The sequence below is a fragment of the Canis aureus genome, chromosome 8 (genome assembly GCF_053574225.1).
Source record: "Canis aureus isolate CA01 chromosome 8, VMU_Caureus_v.1.0, whole genome shotgun sequence".
NCBI lineage: Eukaryota > Metazoa > Chordata > Mammalia > Carnivora > Canidae > Canis > Canis aureus.
This window is the reverse complement of record NC_135618.1, coordinates 17358346-17383387: the sequence shown is the minus strand read 5'-3', so window position 1 is coordinate 17383387 and position 25042 is coordinate 17358346. Positions and strand designations below refer to the sequence as shown.

General features: G+C 38.2%; 1 long non-coding RNA gene across 3 annotated transcripts in view; it reads left to right on the top strand.

Annotated features, from left to right (window-relative positions):
- LOC144318398 (uncharacterized) overlaps positions 1–25042 on the top strand; it is a 381065-nt gene that overhangs the window by 306092 nt on the left and 49931 nt on the right. The gene's annotated exons all lie outside the window — the stretch shown is intronic.

The window sequence follows — 25042 nt, the reverse complement described above, 5'->3', positions numbered from 1 at the left end:
CATCACCACCTGAGACTAGAAGTAAGCTATCCCTAGCTATGTGCTTGCAGGCCCCTTTAAAATGGAGGCCTTTGTTCCACTGCATTTGGAAAGGAGAGTGACAGAATGTTCCTTGTCATTTTTCATATTTTGCCCTGTGTTGAAGTGGGAAGTTGGTTCACTGCACACAGTGCTCACACACTGCTGGACAAGACCATGCCAAGAACTGTCATTATAAAGTGGAGGCCTACCAAACCTAATCTGGCTTATTTCAAGGAAATTGCAGTCAAGGACTCATAATACTCTAGAAACTCAGATCAGCTGACATGAATCAGGCCCCAGGGAAAGCCAGAATGCCTGGTCACCGTAGGCAGAGGGAGCAACAAGTACAAATTTAGGAATAAAACCAGCCTACATAGGGCACAGTTGACATAGTTCATAAGAGCCTTGTAGGCTATGGCAAAGATTTCAGGATCTACTTTATTTAATCCAAGAAGCCTTTGGAAGACATTGACTTGCTGAAAAGGTAACCTGCTGCTGTGTGGACAGACTGTATAGGATAAGAACGGAGATAGGTGAACCTGTCAGGAGGCCATTGCTATTTTCAGGTGGAAGGTGATGGTGTTCAGCTTGAGGATAAAATGTATAGATGTGGTGAGAAGTGGTCCAATTTGGGAAATGTGTTAAGCGCATATCTGATAGGTATGTCAATGATTTGAATGTGAAGAATAAGAAGGGTAAAGGATAAATTCAAGGTTTTCCTTTGAGCCTCTGGATGAATTTTGGCACCATGTAGAAATGAGGAACATTGTGAGAACAGCAGTTGGAGGGGGAAACCAGGAATTTAGTTCGTTGATAAAGATTAAGTTTGACATGACTATTAAAATACCCACGTGTAAAGTTGAGTAGATATTTGGACATATTCATTGTGGACTGGTTGGAGCAAGAAATATAAATATATATATAAAAAAACCATCAGTATAGAAAGAGTATATGTAACTTAAGTTGAGATAGGATCATTCAGGGATTGGATGTAGATAAACAAGATAATTGCTGGCTGAGTCCCAAACACTCTTGTAATTATTTGTTTATTAAATATATAGCATCCAAAAGTAATAATTTGTGCAATCAATACATTGTCATAGTGTCTCAAAATTTCCACATTCTTCTTTGAAAAACACATACACCGCCCACACACACACACAAAACTAACTCGCTTTGTTTCATATGTTATTTTCACAAGTTACATTGCATAAAATGAATCAGTGATGGGGGGGATCAGGATACTTGGGTTCTTCTTTTATTACCTTTTAAAATACTTCATATTCTTTAATGCTCTCTACAGTGCTTGGCTGTGTTACAACCTAGTAAAAGTCATAGACCACTAATCTCAATTTACTTCATTTATTTACTAAAAAAATACATAGAAAATTATTATAAAATTCATAGTTCTGAATGGCTAATGAGATGAACAAATGCCTTGAGATGCATTCATTCTCCATCAGACTTGGAGATCTGCCTATCACATAAGGTGCATTTCCTATCTGTAACCGTAAACCCATTTTATTCAAAGTTTAATTTCCCTGTATGTACCAATCAGTAATTTCTTTGCATGAAAGGGATTCTGGTAATTTACTGGGGATCTAATGATAATTCATTGATGATGCAGGAGGACAGGTAGGAGACAAGAGCCAGAGGGACCAGTAAATCAAAGAGAAATAGAGATTTTTAAGCCATTGACTGAGGAGACATGTTTAGAAATAATACAAGCTGAAAGACTTGGAAATGAAGGGTGGAAAAAAGAACCACCAAATGCATCTAGTTGTGGAGATAGCCAAACTCAAAGATTCTGAATTGGAACTCTGATGGTATGGGTTAGCAAGGAAACATAAATTCCATCTTGTTGGTGTGGTCAATTTGAAGAGCCTCTTTGATCTGGGAGCAGGAAAGCCAATAAGCTAGCATAACCTTTTGAAATCCTATACTATCAAAATACTCAGTGCTGGACATGAGCAAGAGAGAGAAGAACAGGCCAAATAGAGTTTTGTTAAAGTCTATCCCACAATGGAGTGTAAGGTAATAATAGTAGTAATAATAAATAGAGCACATTAAAATTTACAAAGAACTTTCAAACAAATGATCTCATTTAATTACCATAACAAATCAGTGAAGTAGGCAGTTTATGTCTAATTATCTTCAATATGTCCAGTTTGCAGATGAGGAAAGTGAGACTTGAAGAGGTTTATAATTGCCAAAGCTCACAAAGTCACCGAGGGAAGCATGACTAGTCCTCTGGTCTGTCTGGCTTCACATTGCTAGACATTGATGCCATACATGGTAACAAGAGAGATCATAGCCCTAGGGATTTGCAGGTGCTTGTGATATATGCTTAATATACTATGCCCTGAGCACAGTCTCCTTTTAAGCCTTTCTTTGCCAAATATTCTTAAGAGAAAGGTCCCTAGTAGCAGACTTAGATTTTTTTTTTTTTTTGTAGTGGCATTTGAATTATCCAGAGTGGACGAACATTGCATTTGATTGATGAATATCATTAATTGTCTCAAATGAAATATTTTTTCAAAATTAGTTAAATGTGTTTGAATAAAAAAATGGCCTAACTAGCAAAACTCAAGTCCCAGAACATGAGAGGGATGCCTGAACTTTGAAAGATCCTAGCAGGACTCTTCCTTCTTTGCCATATCCAGAACACATTACCAAGAATCAAGAACTTTGATTCATTTTCTTCATAGTGCGTTATGTACTCAAGGTAGTTAATTTTCCTTTTAAAAATTCCTAGTTCGCCAGTTATTTCTTCGTCTTAAGATGGTTCTTTTTGGTTTTCATTGTATTCAAGCTGGGCATTTTGTCAGTTCCTGCTGCTTATGGGAATTAACATCAGGCTAACACACAAAACCACAAGCAATCTTCTCCTCCTTGGGAAATTAAACAAAAAATTGAATCATAGTTAGGAGTCCTTTAATCACTTAATACTGAGAGTTATTTTCCTGAGTCATGAGAATGAATGATATAATGAGGCTGTAATGATAGTCAAGGTTCATCCACCATGAATTGCTATATGTAAATAATATACTTAAATATAATTTCTTGATTTATCAACTTTGGATTCCATCTACTTATGGCAAACTATTATACATTAGTATTTTGATGAACTTCTTATCTCTGTTTTATTAGTTATGCTATTAGTATTTTTAATAGTTTCATTTATAACTAAATGATATATTTTGGCCTCCATTTATTCTTTACCCAACAATTTAGAGAGTATCTATTGATTCCTCACTTGGTAAGGGAAACAATTAGTGAACCTCCTCTTTTCCATCTATTTTCCTCTCCTTCTACCTCCTCATCTCAACTCCTATCAACTATTCTATTGCTTTTACATAGACTATAATTGTCTCCCCTGCTTTGTCTACAAGTTAATTCTATGAATTGAAGATAAATAAATATATAATATAATTGTAGAGTAAATATAATTCTCCACAGATCTAAGTGAAGTGATTGGATCTACAGAGAAGGATATGTTAACCTATATCAGTTAATTTCTGCCTCTTGAAAGAGAATGGTTATTCTAGGCACCAAGAGCAAATGGATTCTTATTTTTCTAGCTGTGCTTCCATATTGTGTGTTTGTTATTTGGACTATGGATTTCACTGCATCTGTTTTATCCTATAACAGATTAATGTACTTTCTTTACCAAGAGAAGGAAAAGACGAATGATTTGATCTTACCAATTTCTGAAACATGCGATTTATAATAGAATTGACTTGCTTATTAAAAGTAGTCTTTACATAGCACCCTCACTGATTTTACTTATAGCTCATTAGGCTAGATGCATATTTATCTTCTTTTTGCATTGCCCTACATTGGTGCTGTTGTGCTTCAATTCCGTCTCTTCTACTTTTCAGGTTTCCTGTTTTGTTTTGCTGGAGTATATCCTCAAGTTTGTGTGAGCTCTCCAATAAAATTGATAGGTGCTTGCTGGCTTTCACTGCTGATTAAAGTTTCATGAAAATTTTTTGTTTCATTTTGCCTACTCTTTTATGTTTTTAGCTTGGATAAAATTTCTCCTGTAATTTTGTTGATTATATCTCCTACCTTTGGGAAAGAACAGAATATTTTTTATCAGGAATTCTAATTAGTTATTTCGGTCTATTCTGGATTGACCTTTCCTATCTTTTACATTGTCTCATGGTTTCCATTCTTTTATGATTTAGGTCTGAGAGATTTTTCTCAATTTTATCTCCCAAATTCATTTGTAGCTATTTCATTTGTTATTGAATTCTTCCATTAAATTTTTTTAATTTTAGAAGTTGCATTTAGTTTCTGAAAAATCTGTCTAACTTCCTGATGACTCCTTTTTTTAGAGTGGTTTAATTGTATTCTGGGATATACTGTTTTTTTGGAATATCTCTCAAGATACCAATTGGATTTTTTTTTATGTTCTCTTTTGTTACTTACACTAGTTCTATTTACTTAGTGTTCTATTTGTTTACTTTTGGTAACTTTCTGTTATGCTATCGTATAGGTGGCTATTAACATGGCTAAACGAGGACCATGTACCTAGCATAAATTGGTGGCAAGGTTTTTGTTGTCATTCCTTTACTTAATTTACCAAAGGACTCCTCCTCTTTCTGATAAGGCCAACAGGGGGCTGTGCTTCTGACAATCAGGCTTCCCTGTGGAGTGTATGAACAGGAAATAGGTAGTTTCAATAGGCATTCTTAACAATACCACTGAAAGGGAGACTTTTCTCTGGAGGCAGAGACAAAGGATTTCTCTACTTCAGTCCTGTGCCAGTCTGGAGCTGTTTTTCCTCCCCATGCCTCAAATCTGCCCATGCTTTAGACTATTGTGTGACTCTAGAGTTATCTGCAGCTCTGGTCTGTTTCTTCAATTCCAGTCCCCTAATAAGGAGCCTCTCAGGTTAATCTAACATTTTGCTTGGAAATCAGTTATGAAGAACTTAATTAAGATGAAAACAAGTGCTGCTGTGTACTGTGTGGTATCGTAGGTCTAGTCCCAGCTCTTTAATAAACATTCCTTCATTTAACTGTTCTGAACCATGCACCAAAGCCCACTTCTGATCTTTATGCCTGCCAATTCCAGAATTGAATCTTCCTGAGATTGCCTAGAAAGAATGTCATCCACCTTATTAGATTATAATTAGTATATGAAATCAGAGATCAATTCTTATTTCCTACTAGGTACTATGAGTCTACAAAAGTATCTGGCATATAACTGGCACCAATAAATATTTGTTGAATAAATGAATGAATGAACAAATATATTGATGGATTTTGATATATTCCTTTTGATATATTTTAATTGTTATTTCAGTGAATTTTTTGAATTGTGGATGGTTACTCAGATTATCATTTTCAAATTGATGGAATTTTAATGAATCATTAAACTTATAATTGTGAGCATTATGCACAAGGTTTATGATCTATTAAATAACATAATCAAAATGCTTAATTGTATATATACCATGATTATCACTTTTTAACTGTTACTCAGCTTGTGTGTTTTTATATGTGCTTATACACAGGGACTAGAAAAAATATATAAATGAGTGTTTCATTTGTTCGACTTTAAGATACTTAGGTTCATGTTTTCTTTTTATTTCAATTTGTAGTAGCAATATTTGTATGATAATAAAAATATGAAATTAGATTAAATGCTAAAGGAAAGCGATGCCAACATCTTTCTGGGTGATGTAATATAAAAAATATTTTACTCTAACAATTAAAAAAGCCTTCTAATATCTAATATAAAACCTCCCTCCCATCCATAGCCTTTACAACTGTCCTTGCTATATGACCACACCACCCTTTCTTTTTTTTTTTTTTTAAAGATTTATTTATTTCCCCATGAGAAACACACAGAGAGAGAGAAAACCAGAGACACAGGCAGAGGGAGAAGCAGGCTCCACGCAGGGAGCCGGACGTGAGACCCGATCCCAGGTCTCCAGGATCACACCCCAGGCTGAAGGTGGCGCCAAACTGCTGAGCCACTGGGCTTCCCCCACACCACCCTTTCTAATGATACAGTATTATCTGCTTAGATAATCATTATATCCTTCACTAAACAATTTTAAGTCAATTTTTTCTGGATATTGTGCTAAAATCTGGGGATACAAAGATAAATAAGCATCTGTATGTTTTAAGATCATAGCCGAGTGATTCTTCAGTGGAGATTCACAGAGGTTCTTACAGTCTTCTCTGTATATTCACTGACTTTTAAGAAACTTTCCTACCTTCACTGTACCTGTTCTCATGGATCTGATTATAATTATTGAGTTTAATTTGTAATTTCCAGGGAAAAAAGTGCAAGGTAAAGATAAGAAAAACAGAGAGGGGAACAAAAAAAGGGGCAAAGAGAAAAGAGAGAAATAAAAGCAGTCATCGAGATTATTTTATTTTTATTTATTTTTTTATATTTTATTTATTTATTCATGAGAGACAGAGAGAGAGGCAGAGACATAGGCAGAGAGAGAAGCAGGCTCCCTGCAGTGAGCCCAATGCAGGGCTCCATCCCAGGACCCCAGGATCATGACCTGGGCCAAAGGCAGACGTGCAACCACTGAGCCACTGGGGCTTCCCATAGAGATTATTTTAATGAGTCAAGACATATAAGGACAATTGGAAGAAAGAGTATCTTTCCTGGGCAAATATGGTCAAAACAGTTAAAGCTGCCTATTTTTTATACATGCTTTTTCACATTGCAAGTTCTGTATTACTGTCTTTTCATTTACATATTCTTATGGAATATGCAAATATAGTAAATAGTAAATGTTGCTATTTACTTTGTGGGGTTATTCACTTGTTTCTATATATTGCTTTGTGTCATTATTTCTGTGGCTACCTAGGTGCTATATAAAAATGTCTAATACATTTTGTTTAAAGGAAAATTAAAAGGTGGTTTTGATTAAGAATTTAAAGGGTTAAAAAATAAAAAATAAATAAATAAAGAATTTAAGGGGTTTTTCTATATGAAAGTTAATAATCTTATCTAATGGATTTTATTATATCTATTTTGGCTTCCATGAAAGTGTTATCTCTTACTTAACTAAGTTCTCCATCAATGAGGCTTCCAGAAAATTCAGCTATTGCAAAAGACCAATGGTGTAACCTTTTTTTTTTTTTTCCAGAAAGAGAATGAGAGAGCATAAGCAGGGGGAGCAGTAGAGGGACAGGGAGACGTAGACTCCCTGCAGAGCAGAGAGCCCAATGTGGGGCTTGATCCTATGACCCTGGGTTCATGACCTAAGCTGAAAGCTGATGCTTAACCGAATGAGCCACCCAGATGCTCCAGGATTGATGTACTTTTAATGGAATTTCCATATGGATTTATGACTCCACCATAAGCTCAGGTGGTTAAATAGTATCTCTATCTATCCAATTGTTCATGCCAGAAATCTGGGAGTTATTATGGACACCTGACTCTGTCTCTATCCCTATCTACTATACATCACAGGTCTTATTGATCCCACTTTCAAGATGTATCTTGATTCCTTCCAGTGCTCTTTATTTCCACTGTCAGCATTCTGATCCTGACTTAAACCTTGATCATCTCACATGTGGATCACTGAAATTGCTTCCTAATTACACTCCTAGCTGTCTTCGTTGATTCCTTCAATCCATTCCAAATAGCCATAATAGAAGTGTTTTTAAAAATTCAAATTTAACTACATGGTTCTGCTTAAATGTCTTCAATAGCTCCCATTGCTCTTAAACCAAAACCCTCAATTTTTATCATACTCTCCATTAGGTGGTCTCTGTTAACCATACTTTTTCTTTTAGTGAGTAGAAGAGTTCTTTTCTGCTTTAGGACCTTTGTATACATTTTTTCTTTAATTATTTTTTGCCTGAATAGATCCTGTCTATGATTCAGATTTCTGATTAACAGTCATTCCTCAGAGAAATATTATTAGACTCTCTTCCTCTTCCATAGTATATTTATAATTAACTCTTTTTTTGCTCTTGTTATTAGTTTAATGGATATCTCTCCCACAAAACCTTAAGCCCCATGATGGGACAGATCATATACATTTTGTTTGTTATCATATTGTCAGTAACTAGAACAGTGCTCAACTTAAAGCAGTTGCTCAAAAAAATTTGGTGAGTAAATGAACAATGATGGTGTTTGGCCAGGCAGAGATGACAGTGACAAATTAGGTCTAATTTCTAACTTATTGGCCAGTTCAGTCTCAGGGAAGCTGTCCTGGTGCTTTTTCTCAAGTTGTCCTGGGTGTTTATCCAATCAGAGGTGTGGTCACTCTGGTCATAAAAGGGTCTTTCTGAAATTAGTAGGAAGTTCGTGGCTCTTCAAGCAACCTAGAGAAGTAAACTCAGCATTTCAGCATTAAGATAAACAAAGATGAACCAATTCAACCAAGTAGCAGATGCCATTCTTGTCTTTTAATCCAAAGGACAGTATGCATGGATAATATATAATCATTTATCAGTGTTCTAATAGTGTTTGAAATTCTATTAGGTGACATGATGAGGAAGCTGAAGATGGATGGAGTTGTTATATATTTGGTGTCTTGACTGTGCCTGCCAGAGCCTTTAAAGTCAGTTTAGTGGTCTATTAATGTGTCCATTATGAACCCAATTTCTTGCCTTAGTCATTTTAAATCTCATCTGTCTAATAACTTAGTATATGTTATTAGCCCAAATTCAAACATTTTATACCAACTATAATTCTTAGTTGTTAAACCGGTTTTGACTTATTGGTGCCACATTAAAACCTTAATAGGTGGAATAATTGGCTCTCATAACAATTTGGAGTAAGAGAAGTCATGAGCGAGCACTGTTTCCAGATACCCAAAAAGCTATGAATGAGTCCCCTTTGCCCTCTGAAAAGCTATGAACGAGTCCCCTCTGCCCTCTATTGCATCTCTCCACCCCTGCTGATTCCGTTTTCTCCCAGGTTCCCAAGCCAGTCCTAATTGGATCCAAACAGGAGCCATTAAAACTGGCATGGCTCAGGGGAAACACCTTCCAGGATTTCATAGGGGAATCTTTCCCCAGGAGCAGCCAGTCAGTGGTACAAAATGATGGGCTTTAGATGTTTTTCCTACAGAGGGATAAGCCTGAGGCCTTCCTTAGGGAGAAAATTGATTCACCAAGCCTCTTGCCTACTCTGCAGCCCTGTAGCATTCCAAGCTCTTCTTTATGTTTTAACAACCTGCATGAAAATCTATCCTCCCACCTATCTGCATGCCTTTCCCATTTCTTAGTAACACCTAAGCTCCACCCCCAGTATAGCTTTCACCCCACGAAATGGACTTCTAGGCACAGGTCCTCTTGAATTGTAATCCTGCAAACAAGAGTCAGCCAGGCCAATGTGTGTTATGTGCTGTGGGATCAGATATCTACATTTGTGGACTCTTGAGCCTGTTTATCCTCCTTGCCTACCTGCAAAATCTCTGGTGCATCCTGTATGTCTTTGAGTGCTTCTCCCCTCTCTAATTGAGAGAAAGCCTTCTGGGGTGCAATAAAGCTGCTTTAGGAAGGCAAGAAACAGATGGAAAATAAATGGGTTCAGGTGCTTCAGGGACCCAAATGCTGCTGCAGAAGGCAGAAACAGAACATCTAAATACGAAAGAGTATTTGATTTTTGTCTTTTAAATTCTGCAATGGGACAGAGAAAGTATCAAGGTGAAGAATCAGAGATTCTCTCCTTGGTGCATATGATGCATGGACTGGATTCCGGTTAAAGCCAGTTGCTCTTTAGAATTTAGAGATTTACTAGTGGCTCTAACCTGTGGGCACGGTGAAAGAAAGGCCCTAAATTTGACTCCTGGTGAAGCAATTTTTCTTCTTCTTTGAGAACTATTTCATGGGGAGAAGGGTGCCTTTCAAAGACTAATGAATTTGAAATCAGAATTGGGTTCCATTCCTGAATTCAACACATGCTGCTGTCTATCCCTGGATAAGTCATTTAACATCCCACAGCCTTGGTTTTCTTAACTCTAAGAGCTGGGATAATAAAATCTGTGGTGGAGAGTTTTTGGAAGTATAAAGATATGTGTGTAAAATATGGGGCACATTGTTTCTGTTACAAGATTAATACACATGGAAGATCTGCAGTTCCCTGCCCTACCTTCTCAGTTACATGATTGACATCCTCTATGATATCACTCCCTTCACTATCTTCATTTCAGAATTCTCACCACATTTCTAAGTAAGAATTGCTTTAGATCCCACTCCTAGCCCTCGCTCCCTTGTTCTCCTTTATGTCCTTGCAACTGTAATCCATGAGGCCAGTGTAATTTAGAGTACAGGGAAAATCCAACCAGCAGTAAGGCGTAAGGTGAGCTCATAAATATGGGGATGAATTTTGCCAAGGAGTCGAGAGCCTTAGTGAATGGTATTCTTGCCAAAACGTGCTGCTTTCCAGGAAACGATTAATGATAAATTGTGTTTACTGAGTGCTCACTTTGGGCCAGGTACTATTCCAAGTGCTTGTCTTGAATTTACTAATTTCCTCCGCCTCCCCAAATGCTATGAGAAACATCTTATTTTTACTCTCATTTTACAGATGAGGAAACTGAGACCCAAAGAGATTGAGTGACTTGTCCAGGGTCACACAGGTGAAAAGAGAGAGACCAGCCAGTGGATCAAGGCTAACTGTGTCTGGAGCTCACATACTTAACCACTAGGAAGTGCTGTCATTGAAACAAAGAGAGGAGATTTGTCCTGGTTGCCTGGACTTTCTAGCTAAATATAAATCTAGCCTCATGCAGAGCAACAGGTCCAATATAGTTTTACTGATATGCTCTCTGCACTATAACTTATATACAATGGCTTGGGGCAACCAGGAACATATCCGCTGAGGTTTATTGCCTGGCAGTCTAAGATTTATAACCTACATATGGTGGTGGTGTGTTTTTAACATCCCCCTCATGGATATTTTCTTGGTGAGATAGTAAGTTTCTCGAAGGTTTTTGTGTAGCTTTTTATTTCTCTTGCATACCCCTCATTCACAATGCTTTGGGGCTCAGTAAGTGGTTTTGATTGACTGCCTGCATTTCAGCAACTCTGCATGGTGATCACAGTGATTACATTTGCAAAATATAAAAGGGCTAGTGCTGTGGTTCAGCTACTTAAGGATTTTACTCCAGGTTCCGAGACTTACCCCCTAGCCAGGTTGTACAAGACAGCAAACCAGCAGACATTCAACGTACATGGCTTGAGAGTTCACCATCAGAGAAGATAGTGCTACGTCATGCGGCACACAAACACTAAAGGACACAGTTGCTGTCCTCCAGGAACTCACAGTGTGGTGGGAATTAAGTTAAACAATACGCCACTAGAGGAGTGGGAATCTGCCTGGAAGAATCTGGAATAGCTTTTCGGAGAAAGTAGGACTTAACTGAACTTTGCAAAAAACAATGGGGTTGAGAACAATCCATGGAACAAAGAAATTCTAGGAATGCTCCCCTACAGATGAATAAAGAGAGAAATTTCAGCCTGAGTTGAAGCACTCATCTTAAGAGAAAATTTGTCCTCTGGAACTTAAAGAGGATAGTTAGATCTTCCAAAAAAGTTCTGTAGGATTTAAGAAAGGGAGAACTGATCATCTCATGATTTGCTTGGAATGGGGTTTGGGAAGACTGTTCTTAAATGCCTTGTCTAAAACAGAATGTTGAATGCTTTGAAAAACTGATTGTTTGGTTCTCACATCAGCTGCAGATGGGGAAACTGAGTCTTAGAAAAGTAAAAGTAACTTGTTGATCGTCATGCAGGTAGTCAGAGGCAGAGCAGACATTCAAACCCAGCCCTGTCTGATTCCTAGGTCTATACACACCATGAACTAGACCTCACATTCTGGCACTTTATCTGAGCCTTTTACTGGGACTCTTATTTTTTCTTCTCTGTGAACACTGCATTTATAGGAAAATATTTTAAAATGCCTAAAAAGGCTTAGTTTACTTTTATTCAGTGTGCATCAAAGTTTCACATTTACTGCCTATTTTTCTTTTTCTTTTTCACCCCAAAGTTTTTTCCTTTTTTTTTTTTAACTAGAACTTTTCAACCTTCTGTGATCTCTTTATAATTCCCTTTAGAATGCATAATTGTGCTCGATCAATTTGTTAGAGGCTTTTGAAGTGTTAAAAAAAACTACATTAAAATTATTTTCTTTCAGGTTTTATGTTAATGAACATAGGTGCTATTCAGAGCAAAGTCAGGGTGTCAGGGGAACTTTAGTTAAAGTTATTCATACATAAACTAAAAAAGGAAACATCTTTAGTGGAGGAAAAATACATTTAATGAGTAAGTACGGCACACAATTCCTCCTTTCAAAAATGTCAGCTCGTATTGAACCTCCATTCTAGATATCTTACAATTACTTTGTCAACAGAAGGTAGAGTAGTGATGGATGACGCATTGGTTCTTGAAACCAAACTTTCTGCGAGTTACTTAGGCTGAAACTAAGTGCTTTTACATTCCAGTCTTATTGATGATAGTGGTTTTATATTTATCACCCTGTCATTGCAGTTGACTGTATCAGCCTCTTCCCTGTAAGAATATGGACACTAATGGAGGTGTGTCCTTAGTGCTCTGAAGGGTCACAGATTCATTCCACTAACACAGTCAGGGCACACACTGCTTCCTGGGGAAACGCAGAGGCAGCTTTACCCATTTCAAAAAAGGATAAGCCAAGAATACCTTAAAAGGCCTTTGGAAATTGTGTTGTCAGTGGCTCTCTTTGGACCATGACCCACCTCGTGGCGCTGCACACAGAGGCTCTCGGCTCTCGCTAATGGAGCGTTACTGTTTTGCAGCTTCCCCTATAATAGGAAGAACTCTACCAGGACCTTGGCAAGTCCACGACCTGATTGCAACACTTTATTTATAAGAAATTCTGTCAAGAATCAATAATAGTCTTGGGTCTCAACTTCTTTCTTTAATAATACTTTGATATGATTTGTCACAAGCTAGCCCAGAGTATCCACCAGATTTTATTACTTCGCTTGCAGCACAGTGTCTTATCTTTGAGTCATGAGATCAGCCATGGGGAGACCTTTAAAAAGCTATATTCTTTACTGTTTGGTTATTACAGAAAGTCTATATTACTCAATAATACCTCTTATAGGCCGTGCTGTCACACCTTCACACAGATGTTTAACCCCAACGTGGATACACTGGATGCCCGGAGGCCATTTCAGTGACATGGACATTGTTTTTCATGATTGGATGCCTGATGTATCAGTAGCAGCAGAAACAGAAAACAAACAGAACTACACACACACACAAACTCACACCCCCTCCCCCCCAGACACACACACACACACACAAGACAAAAACCCTACCACGGTAACAAAAACAATGTTGACTTCTTTGCCCAGCCTGACACTTTGGACTGAATCTCAAACTAACTGTCCATTTTGACAGATTTTGTTTAGAGTCCAGAGTGTTAGGTTTTTATGACCGGAAAGCAATCTGAAATTTGGAGAATTCAATTTAGATTCCCTTCTTGCACACAATCAGCTTCTTAGGTTTCACTGTACATCTCAATAAACACGATGCCACGACATCAGTAGCATGCTGTACAGCAGGGGCTCTAAATATGCTTTCTACTGCTCAGCCGTGGAATTCATATTGTTACAGCTAATGCCTGTTGGTAAATGCTTGTATCGTTACATGCTGTATTTACAGAACTATATATTGTCAGCCTAGGATTTTGTTTCTCCAATCTGTTTTTCTTCTTTGGAGGAATATAGCAGAAAATGTTCTAATACCCACTGTAGACAAAACACACACATACGCACATACTCACACACACTCACATACAGACACACACACACAGACCAAGATTTCAAAATCGTAATCATTTTGAATTTTGAAATTAGAGGAAATGAGGGAGAAACACTCCTTGGAAAGTTATTATTGTAGATCTTTCATGTGTCTGCAAATTGGTACTAATTTTCAATGTAGATTTAAGAAAATTGGTGGTATGTGAGCAAACATTTTATTTAAAAAGTTTTCTGTTTTGTTCCTGCGGCTGCCACAGTTGTTGCTGTGGGGAGATTGTTCCTAGGAGGCCGGCTGGTTTCCCTGGAGGCTCTGATTCTGGCTGACGCTCTGCTTGGGCTCAGCGTGACCATACCGGCAGGCACTGTCCAGAAGGCACCCTCGCTCTGTCTCCCTTGCCTTGTCCAAGTGTAAGCAGAGGCAGCAAGGCCAGGAGGCCACAGTGCTTCAGGCTGTGGGCTGTGACAGGCTGCTCTGAAAACTTTGTCTCTCTGTCTCTCCTCTCTTCTTATGCTAAGGACTGAGGTGACAGGTAGCTAAGGACTGAGGTGACAGGTCTCTGCCTCAGCCCTGCCCTCTTCCTCAGCTTCCCCAGCATTGAGCATTGGTAAGAATGTGCACTAACCTGCCTTGAACTTAACTCAAGAATCCCTGGTTTATCTGGCATCCAAGGGCAAAGGAAAGGAATCTCAATTTGCTAAATGTCTACGGTGTGCCAAAATCTGAGCTAGGCTTTCCATATATGTTAGCTCATTTAATGCTCATTAACTCTACAAGGAAGGTATCATGCCTTCCTTGATACGAACAAGGAGCCCTGCATTCAGAGATTAGGGGGGGTGGCTGCCATCATACAAATGAGAGTGTGGAAACTGGCCTACAGAGTGAGGGAGGGCAGACTCCAAAATTCATACTTGCTCTACTGAAAACCATGCCACCAAATTGCCAAACCATGCTGCTTGCTTCTTTTGTTTTACCGTGACCTCTGTTCCCTCAGAGATTCTCAGAGGCCTACTTTCCAGCCCATTCACCCCATCATCCATGCACTCTTGTCTCTTCTGATCCAAGTCCTATCTTGGCCCTTCTTCTCTGTGAACCCTTCTCCAATGAGCCTGCCTATTCAGGTTTTTTGGATATTTTTTCTAAATGTTTTATTTTGTGATAACGATAGATTCACATGCAACGGTAAGAAATGAAATGCAGAGAGATCCAGTTTTGCTCAGTTGTAACAATTTACATCACCATAGCATAATGTCACAAACAGGATATTGACCCCGATGCACTCCACCAACCTTATTGAGATCTCACCAGTCTTACATGTACTCATTTGTGTATGTGTGTATTGAACTTTATGCAATTGTGTCACATGTGCAGATTCATATGATTATCAGCACAGTTCGGATATAGGACAGCTCCGTCTGGATCCCTCGTACTTCCCTCACGGAGTCACAGCCACCCCCCAGCCTATTCTTACCAATCCCTGGCCATTGCTGATGTGTTCTCCACTTCCCTGATTCTGTCATTTCAAGAATTTTCTATAAATGAAATCATACAGTGTATAACATTTTGAGAATAAACCTATTCGGTTTTGCAACTCCTATTCTTGACTGGAGTCCATTTTGTGTGAAGTAATTAATGCATTCATTTAGTCAGAAATATTTGTAGGCTGCCTACAGGATCCCAGTACAGTTTGAGAGCCTGGACATACAATGATGAACCAAACTGACAAACATCTCTGTGCCATGTATTTGGGTCCTTATTCATAATGACACCTATTGTTCTTAAGGCGTTTCCTGTCTAAACTCTTCCTATCATCGTGAGCTCCCAGAGAGCAGAGAATGCATCACACTGTTTTGCTTATAAAGACTTAGAGCAGCAAACTGTTATTGAGCATATAGAATATGTACTCGATGGATCATCTGGTACATTCTCCTATGAATAGGCCTTTCAGGCAAGTGGCATTATCACTCCCGTAACAGATGGGAAGGGCCTTGCACCAAAAAGTGACGTGTAAAACAATGCAAACATATCAGCCCCTTTCACAATGCCTTCAGTCTTCCAACACCTCTCACTCAGAGACCTCATGTTGCCCACCTCTATGCTTCCACTCAGGTGAAGCTCTGTCTCTCCTCCTCATTTTGTTGTTGGCCTGTTCTACAAATGTTCTCACCATCTTGGCTCACATCTGTACATCAGAAGAGAGCAAGGGTCATCAAGCAAATGGTAGGATTTTTTCACTTATATGTCACCCTTGGCTATGGCCTGGTCACCAGACCTTCCTTGTGGACCACTTTTCAGTTTCTCTCTGCTTGTGCACAGTACAAAGAACAAGTTTCCCCTTCTTCTAAACTGTGAAGATTCTGTGATGACCTTCAGAAACATGTGATGATCCTCTTGATCCAGTGCAAAGGAGAAAAAAGTAAACCCAAAATGTTTGGTAAAGGTTGATTAGCCTCCACAAATAGCTCACGAGCAAATTTAGACCTATGAAAAAAACAAACTCCCAGTATGGAATGTGACTGTTACGGTAGTCCCATAGATTTTTATTGAGTATTAAACCAAGAGGAGTGGATTCTCTCGAGGGCTTCCCAGCCAAAATTCTGGTAAATACAGAATGGAATTTCCCAGATGTAATTGCTTAAATTGAGTTATTTTCCTTCTGCCCAATTACAAGTCTATTGTCAATTTTATTAGCAATTGTTGACAAAGAATGGAAAGTTAAAACCTCACTGGAGAATGTTGTATTCAGTTTCTATATAAGAGAACTTCTAGAAACCCCAGGGTACACAGTGAATTGGTTCCAAAAAATTACCATTGTCCTCCTGGGATATTTAGGAGGAGAATGCCGTTTTTACTTCAGCACCTCCAAGAATATTGACTTGGCACCATAATCCATGTGCTGACGCTAAAATGATAGAATGAATCCTTGTAGCAAATGATACATTGGAAAGATGAGACTTGAAGTACTCCATGAATTTGAAAAGATTCCTTTATTCAATATATCATCTGTTCAGAGGATTGAGTCGTTGGCACTAGATGAAGCAGACAAGCTTACTGGCAAAGTGAAACATGTGGACTTTTATGCCTGGCTCTTGATGAATTAGCTGACCTTGCTGGTGCTGCCCAGTGTGTATCTTTCTTAGATTTTGTGTTTTAAGAATCACACTTTCATTGGGGGTGAAGCGATCTAGATTTGGCAATAAAACATTTTCATGACCACTAGCACACAAAGGAAATTTTAGGATAACAAAATAGACTTAGCCCATGATTCATTTTGGCATAATTTCAGAGGAAGCCCAATCCTGGAGTGGCCACTATCTTCTGTGTGTAACACTTTTCACTACCTGTTCATCATTTGAGGGAAAGAGTACAGAGCCACTGGGAAATAGACTGCTCAATGGTGGAAGTCCACTTGGACTTCTCAGATTGTTTGGATCTGCTATCTTTGGTTGAGAGTGGGAAGGAACACGCCATTTCTCTCAGGATGAGAGGTGAGGAGATATGCCCTTTTGTTTATCAACACAATTAATGATTCAGGTAGAAAATCTTGCTTTTTGCAATTTAAATAGAGTACAAAGACGAATTGGTGCACATTAATAAATTATTTGGCTCCCACAGGTTCTGGAAAGATTTTGAGAAATAAAAATTTCCTGAACAATAAGCAAAAATAAAAAGTACTCTAAGGTATTTTTTTTTTTTTCAGGACAATTCTTTCTCTTACTATTTAGAAGATAATAATTATAGCATTCCAGATAATTATTAGAGAAGATTTAGTGGGAAAGGTAAAACATTTTTATTCATCAAGCTCTCATAATTTTGTCTTAGAAGGAATTTAATATTTCTGCCAGGCCCTAGAGGGAAGATACTGAAAGAACAATGGAATGCTTATAAAAGTTAGATTTAGAATTTACTGAGATTATTACCAATTTAACAGAAACTGTCTTTTAAGAATGGGGCAAAGCTAATGTAACTGATGTTAATGTGACAAGATGAATGGAATTGTCTGAACAGATGACCTCATGTAGATTATGTGGAAAGATGATATTGATGATGATGGGGTGGTGGTGGTGGTAGTTACAATCACAATTACTGTCCAGGTGATAGAGAATATGAGCCATGAGGGGGAAAATAAGCCCAGGAGAGTGGTATTACATGCTCTAAAAGGGAACAGCAGCAGATTTCTTATTGGAGGTACAATTTGAATTTCCTACTTGTTTGTTTTCATTCTAAACAATTGTAGGTGAGTCAGAATTTACTGTCAGATTTCTAGTGGCTATATTGTTCATGCTTTGTGATAAATAGTCTATATTTCTAGATTCTTTATCAAGTAATTTGTTACAACTAACCTGTTTGAATTTTCTCTCTTTTTAAAGTTATTGTGCTTTTTTTGTATACAAGTACTATGCTAAGCACTTCATACATATTTCATTCTTCTAATATCCAAATGATAGCAATGTAATTACCATCCCTATTTTTTAAGCGTTGGAACAGAAAACTAATAAGAGCTTAAGTTCCTACCATAAATAGGATTGGCCACCTACATCTTGCTTAAGCCATAGTTGTGTTAGGTTTTTCTTCATTTACAGCTAAGCTTAATCCTAACTGATATACTGACTTATTAAGATTCTAAGGAAAAAGAGAATTAAGGCAAGTTTATGTGCTAGGCAATTGACATATAATAACTCATGTAATTCTTATACCTGGAAAAGATATTGTATACCTTGTCACAGTTGAGAAAAAAAGAGTCTCAAAGAAGTTGTCTTACTTTAATTATGAGGACTTTGGAATCCAGAAAGATTGTCTAGCATCATGCAGATAGTAAATATAGGTCAAGCACAGGTCTTGCTTATAATTATGCCATACTGCCTTAGTTCCAGATCCCTTGCTTGTAATTATACCATATTTCTTTAGAATATAAAAACAAAATTCGGGTAGCCTGGATGGCTCAGCAGTTTAGCGCTGCCTTCAGCCCAGGGTGTGATCCTGGAGACCCTGGATCGAGTCCCACGTCGGACTCCCGGCATGGAGCCTGCTTCTCCCTCTGCCTGTGTCTCTGCCTCTCCCACTCTCTCTCTCTGTCTCTCATCAATCAATAAATAAAATCTTTAAAAAAAGAAAACAAAATTCAAAAACTCCCTGTATTCAGTATCACATGATAACTCAAGTTGGTTAGGAAAGGAAGAGAGAGCAAACAGATCTGTAGTTGACCAGAGAAAGTGATGTGGCATTCACTATGTGTTAAATGAAGAATAAAGGAATGAGAATTTCCGTTATACTAGTTCTGTGGCCAACAGCTATTTCTGACCTGAAACAACAGCCACAGTGATAACAGAACTTTCTCTCTCTCACTGTCTCTTTATTTATTTTTTTTTATCAAAACCACCTAAACAAAAAATAGCCATTGAGACGATTTGGGGATGCCAGGAATAATATATGACAGCACAAAATAAATTGGGATGTGGCAAGAACTGCAAATTTGGGGATTAAGGGAAAGTCTGATAATATTGAGAACACCCCCATACCAGCTCTACTCCTATGCCCAACCCCAAAATATTAGCAGCAGAGGAGGCAGTTGGAAGATCCTTCTCAAACAAAATCAAACCAGTGTAGACCTACAGATAACAGTAGTTGGATGACCCAGTGAAAAAGCCAGCCGGTCATTCTTTGATGCTACAGAGGCATCCATTACTTCACAGATGCATGGGTATATGATTTTCTATCAACTCTTTAATACCTAACTATGAACCGAGAGCTAAGAATATCAGACACTTTAATAAAGAGAAACAAACAAAAGAACAGACCTGATAGGAAATCTGGACTGTGGAAAGAATGAATATCTTTAGAGAGATAGAGAAGATATTTTTGCCAATAAATCAACAGAATGCTATGAAAAAAATGAAACAATCTGAAAAAATAAAGTGTTTTTAAAATTAATATATGACAGCCAAAATTTTAATCGAAGTGTTAGAAGATGCAAGCAAAAAATATCCCAGAAAGGACAAAAATAGAAAGAGATGAACAGATGAGATGGTTTGGAACATTTCATGAACCAAAAATGGGGGTCTAACATATAATTAATAGGCATTCTAGAAGGAAAGAACAGAGAAAATGATGGCAAGGAAGTTATTTTTTTAAGGAATGTAAAAAAATTTCAAAAAATTGAAGAACATACTTTCAAAATGAAAAGGCCCTCTGTGTACCTAGCAAACTGATTAAACAAAAGACCATGCCAAAATGAATTGTAATGAAATTTTGGAATGCTAGCCACAAAGAGATGGCATTGAACTTCTAGACTATAAAATTTCAAGACAGAAGAGTAGAGCAATAGCTATAACGTTCTGAGAAGAGAAATATTCTAAATTCACTTTTTCTCTGGAAGTTACTGGAGAATGTGCTTCACTAAAACATTGTTGTAAAAACAGATCTAATGTTTGAGAAAGAATAAAGTAATTCTTAGGATGACTCAAAAGGAAGTACAGGAGGCAATTACTGTGTAGCAGGCCTACAAGTTGCCAGTCCAGATACAGAATTTACAGAGGTTTGGTGAGAAACAGATATATTTCTTCTATTTGACTAGGTGAGAAACCTCATTAAGAGGCGCACTTTGGGGGTGTGAGTCAATAATTAGATGAAAAAGAAGTGAAGTCAAAGAAGAAATGAAATGATTGATTTTAGAAAACGAGTAGTTGTGCAACAAAGTAAATTAAACCAATTGGTCCACAAAAGAAATTTACATACATAGTAACAGCAGTAAAAATTGTAGATATGGCTTTAACTCCAAATTGATAAAACTCTATTACAAGGATCAGGGGGAGGGAAAACAAGAGGGTGGAGTGTGTGTAAAAGAGCTAAACTAAGAGATTTGTAGATAATGTTTTAAATTGATAAATCACAATACAGCTGCATAGCAGTAGACCCAGTGCAAAGCATTGAAAAAGTAGTTGTCCTTGGATGATATATGAGTGGGGAAGTGAACAGAGAGACTAATATATATATATTTTTATATATAGTATTTTTAGTAATGGTTAAATTCCCTATGAACTGTATACTCATATTGCTATGATTTTTTTAAAGTTTGTAAAAATTTCCCATCATTGCTCCTTGACCACTACTCAATCCATCGGTTCCCTTATCAACTTGGTGATGTTTCCCCTCTCTGTCCCAAAGTTGTTCCTTCAATAATGTGAAATTGGGCTCCAATCAGTATTGTGTACTCTCAGAGTTCTTAGAAAGTTAAGAATGCATTCCCCCTGTGATGCTGCTTTTTCAGTTCTGAGCACAGCCAAGACATGTTACATAACTTGGAGTTTCAACAAACACCTGGAAATCAGGCTGTATGTATTGCTCAGATGAGACCAGACATGAAGAGATTGGTGGTGACAAGTGTTGTCACTTCTCTCTCTGACAGCAGGCAAGTGGCGCGCTGTGTATACAAGGTCTGATACCATGCTTTCAAGATGAAAAAAAAAATGAAAAGGCAAGTGAAAAATAACATTTCAGGAAGAGCTATCTGAGAAAATAATGGCAAATTACACATGATTTAGCTTTGCTCTTAGCTTTTATAAAGACCCAAGAACTATGAACCGAGCAGTTGAGCCCTAATTAAGTCTCCTCTTGATCTCTGGTACTGCACACCCAATTCTCAGGCTGCGTTTTAAAAAGGCATCATAACATCCTCTCATTTATCTGCTCTTTTTCTTGCCTTGCTTTTTTTTTTTTAATTTCTCCCCCCTCCTTTTTTTTTTTTTTTTTACCTTGAGTAAAAAGAGGTTAATACGAGCCATTAAGAATTAAAAAATAATTACACGATGAAAAAAATAGCTCAGGTGAATTTTAATTAGAGCCTAATTTGATGGGATTTGAACCCAGCACACTGGAAATATACAGCGGTAACTTTAGCCGTTAAATTGTGTGGCCTTTGTTTAAACTCGGTGGGAATTGAGAGAGATTATTTTGGCTGCTTGAAGACACCATGTTTTTTCCATTAATGCCAGGGAAATATATTGAGCGGCTAAAATATTACTAATAAAAATAAATGTGAAAGTTGTAAATTTCAAACAATGTAAGACCCATAGTTCATACCTGAATTTCCAAATGTGTATGTGACATTTCATTAAGCTTAAAGCTGAAGACACGCTGTATTATGTCTGACCTCTTTAAAAAAGGGACCTAAATATTTCCACAATTTGTCATCCTTTGGAATCTAACAATAATAAGGCAGAGAATGTAAAAAGGTCCCTCCTAAGCCAGGAGGAAGCCCCTCTCTGGTCCTGTGCTCAGATGTAAGGCATCGCCCTGCCCTCCCTCTATTACCAATCCCTCTACTGCCTTCCAGTGGGTTCTTTCATCCATCAAATGGGAACAGTAAAATAGAACACTTTGGATGCGAGATCATGAGGTAGACTAAGTAAAATCAACATCTCCCTTAAATCTTCCTGGGAAGGATAAGAGGTGTTAAGACAGAAGCAGAATTCCTGAAGGGATTTGAGCTCATTTTGTCAGAAGGAAGTGGTTCCACATTGAACCACCAGTCTGTAGGGCCTTGAGATATACCCCTGTGGTTTCATCACAACTAAGTCAGCCACTGGAGGGAGCCAATATGACTCTCACAGTTTAGTCGAATATGCTGAACTGGTAGGGAAAGATAATTTGAAAATGGCACGTAAGGATGACAGAATTTGAACAAAATCCCTTTTATTTATTTATGCCAAAATCTGTGTGAATGTAAAATGCCATCTCGATCATGCTTTATTTATGGTGTGGCTTTTTCTCTGGGGGGAAAAAAAAAGAGAAAGAAGAAGCACGTTGGCTTGAAGTTCTTCTCAGACTGCACCTCATGGCCCTGGCGAGTGAGTGGGGTGGCGAGCTGGGACAGTGGGGCAGGCCTCGGCGCAGGCCAGGGCCCGTATGGGCACGCTGCGGACTCTGCTCGCCTGGGCTCATCGGGGCAGGTGGGAGAAGGCACCGCTTGTCGTTTAGTGCAGCTAGAAATCATGCCTGTGCCTCTCCATGAATAGAGGGATGTGCAATATGTAAAATTCCTAAAGACAATGTTATTTATAGCTGTTGCAAACAATGTTTATACAAAGTTTATTAAATATGTCACCCACATTGATTTATCCCAACCAATCTCTTCAATCACTAATATTTATGTGATGGGTTCAGTCGCAACAATTATTTTATGTGCTGTAGAGTATGTTATAACTAGGGATTCACCCTGGCAATTATATGAAAGATAAAATGCTTCCTGAAGACCTCAGGGCAGACCAGGAAGTATATTATTGGACACAAGGTGGTTTTAACTGAATGCCACAGCACTAAATTTTAGAGGAAGAAATGTGGAGCATCTTATGGTTAAAAAGTCAAGCTAGTTTTGTGTCCTTTCTGAAGTTTCCTTGCTACTGGAAAGGTAGCAAGCTCATCTGCACATTTCCTTTCTCACGTCCAGACGTTGGGCCGAGAAATGCTTCCCCTCTCGTCATTTTGAATATCTGTCAGCTATTGCTCCTCAGCAACGTTTAGTTCGTGCCCACTGTGGGCAGAAGAGTCTACTTGGCATCTGTAAACACCTTCAAAGGAAACCAGACACACGTGACTTGCCTGGAAGGAATTGGCATCTGATGTGAGGGGCTGAAGCAGTGTTAACAAAGAAACCAGAATTTTCTAAAGAGTCCAGGGTAACTATTGAAACTGTAAGATGACAAACTCAAGGAAACAAACCAAAGCAAAACAAAGGTTGTTTCAAACCACAATTGAACGCAACTTCTGTTTCCTAAGAAAGACTAAAAAGTCCTTTGTTTGGCAAAAGGACAGACCCACTTTGGTTCAGAGAGTAGGGCCTCAGGGCACGGCAGGAAAGTAGACAGTAAAGCAAAGAGGTAGCTAAACTGTTCTGCAGAAGAAGTTAGCGGGAATTTCAGGCTGACATTCACTGTAGAAGGGAGAGGGGAAAAGTTTGGGCTGTAGGAGAAAGGGGGCTGAACAATAGGGGGGTGGGAAGCGAATTTGGGGAAATCCGGTGTGCTGGTGAGGCCGGGAAATGATCTCTGAGTGCAGGCGTGTGTCATATTCAGGTTAGAAATGGTCGCTGTGTTGTAATGGAGGCCTATTGCCTGTCCCCAAGTCAGTGTTTTTAGAGGTAGGAGAGTCCAAACTAAAGTAAGTTGTTTTATAAAAGTACATAGTGGTAGTCAGTAAGTGGAAATAATTTGGTCAAAACAGGAATGCAGAGTCAGAGGGAACTAAAAGTGTTTAACTGACACCCTAACTTCAGGAAGCTCTGGAGAGATTGAGAGGAATCCTCACTGAGAGCTGAGGGCTTCCCTTGGGATAATTTCATCCCTGAGACAGGATGAAGCCCAGCCTAAGGGTCATGTAGCATTTTCCCAGGGGATGAGTAAGTTATTTTCATACTTCGATGGGAGTCTGGTTTTACTCTCCCCTCTTACCCCCTGCTATTATTATTACTTCCCCCCCCCCCAAAAAAAATTTTATTTCTCTGCCAGGAGGGATTTTTTTCCAAAGACTAAATCTTCCTCTTTAGTTGTCATTGGATTCGATTCTCAGTTGGCTTCATTTCATAGCCTTTTCTTAGTAATTAGCACTATAGGCAATGAAAATATTTGGGACCATGGGTTTGAGAATACTGGTCTTTCATAAAACCAGTTGCTCTCAGATAGAACCTATTGAACTTATAGAAGCTTTGTGGACACCTCTTATTAAGAAAGCAGTTATGCATGCGCTACAGGAATCTCTTAATTAATTAACCATTCATGGAGAGATCATGGCACTAGGCCACAAGCTGGACAAATAGCCGGAGAAAGACACACATCTGTAGGGAGTTTGCAACTTCACGAGGAGGCAAGTAAATGACTGTTTATCTAAGGAGAACTGTCAAAATAGTATGGAGTGGTTCGATCTTTTCTGTCCACTGTATCATTTGATGCAAAGAGGGAAGATTTGGCTTCAATTTGATGATAGGAATTTGGACTTTGCCGCATATGTCCATAAAACAGGATTACCTGTAAGCAAAAGTTCACAGAACCCAGGAAATTAGAACTCTTACTGTGGCTGCTAAAGGAAAGGTTGTAACCTTAATATTAAACTGGTATACAGAAAAAAATATATATAACCAATTTAAAGACTTCATGGCTTTACATGTTATGACGCTGTAGTATCTGTTTATACTCTTCTTATGAGGATCTTGGTTTACAACTCTTGACAGAGAATACTCATTCAGTAGAGCCCCTCAGGGCTAAATATAAGATAATGTTGCTGACAGA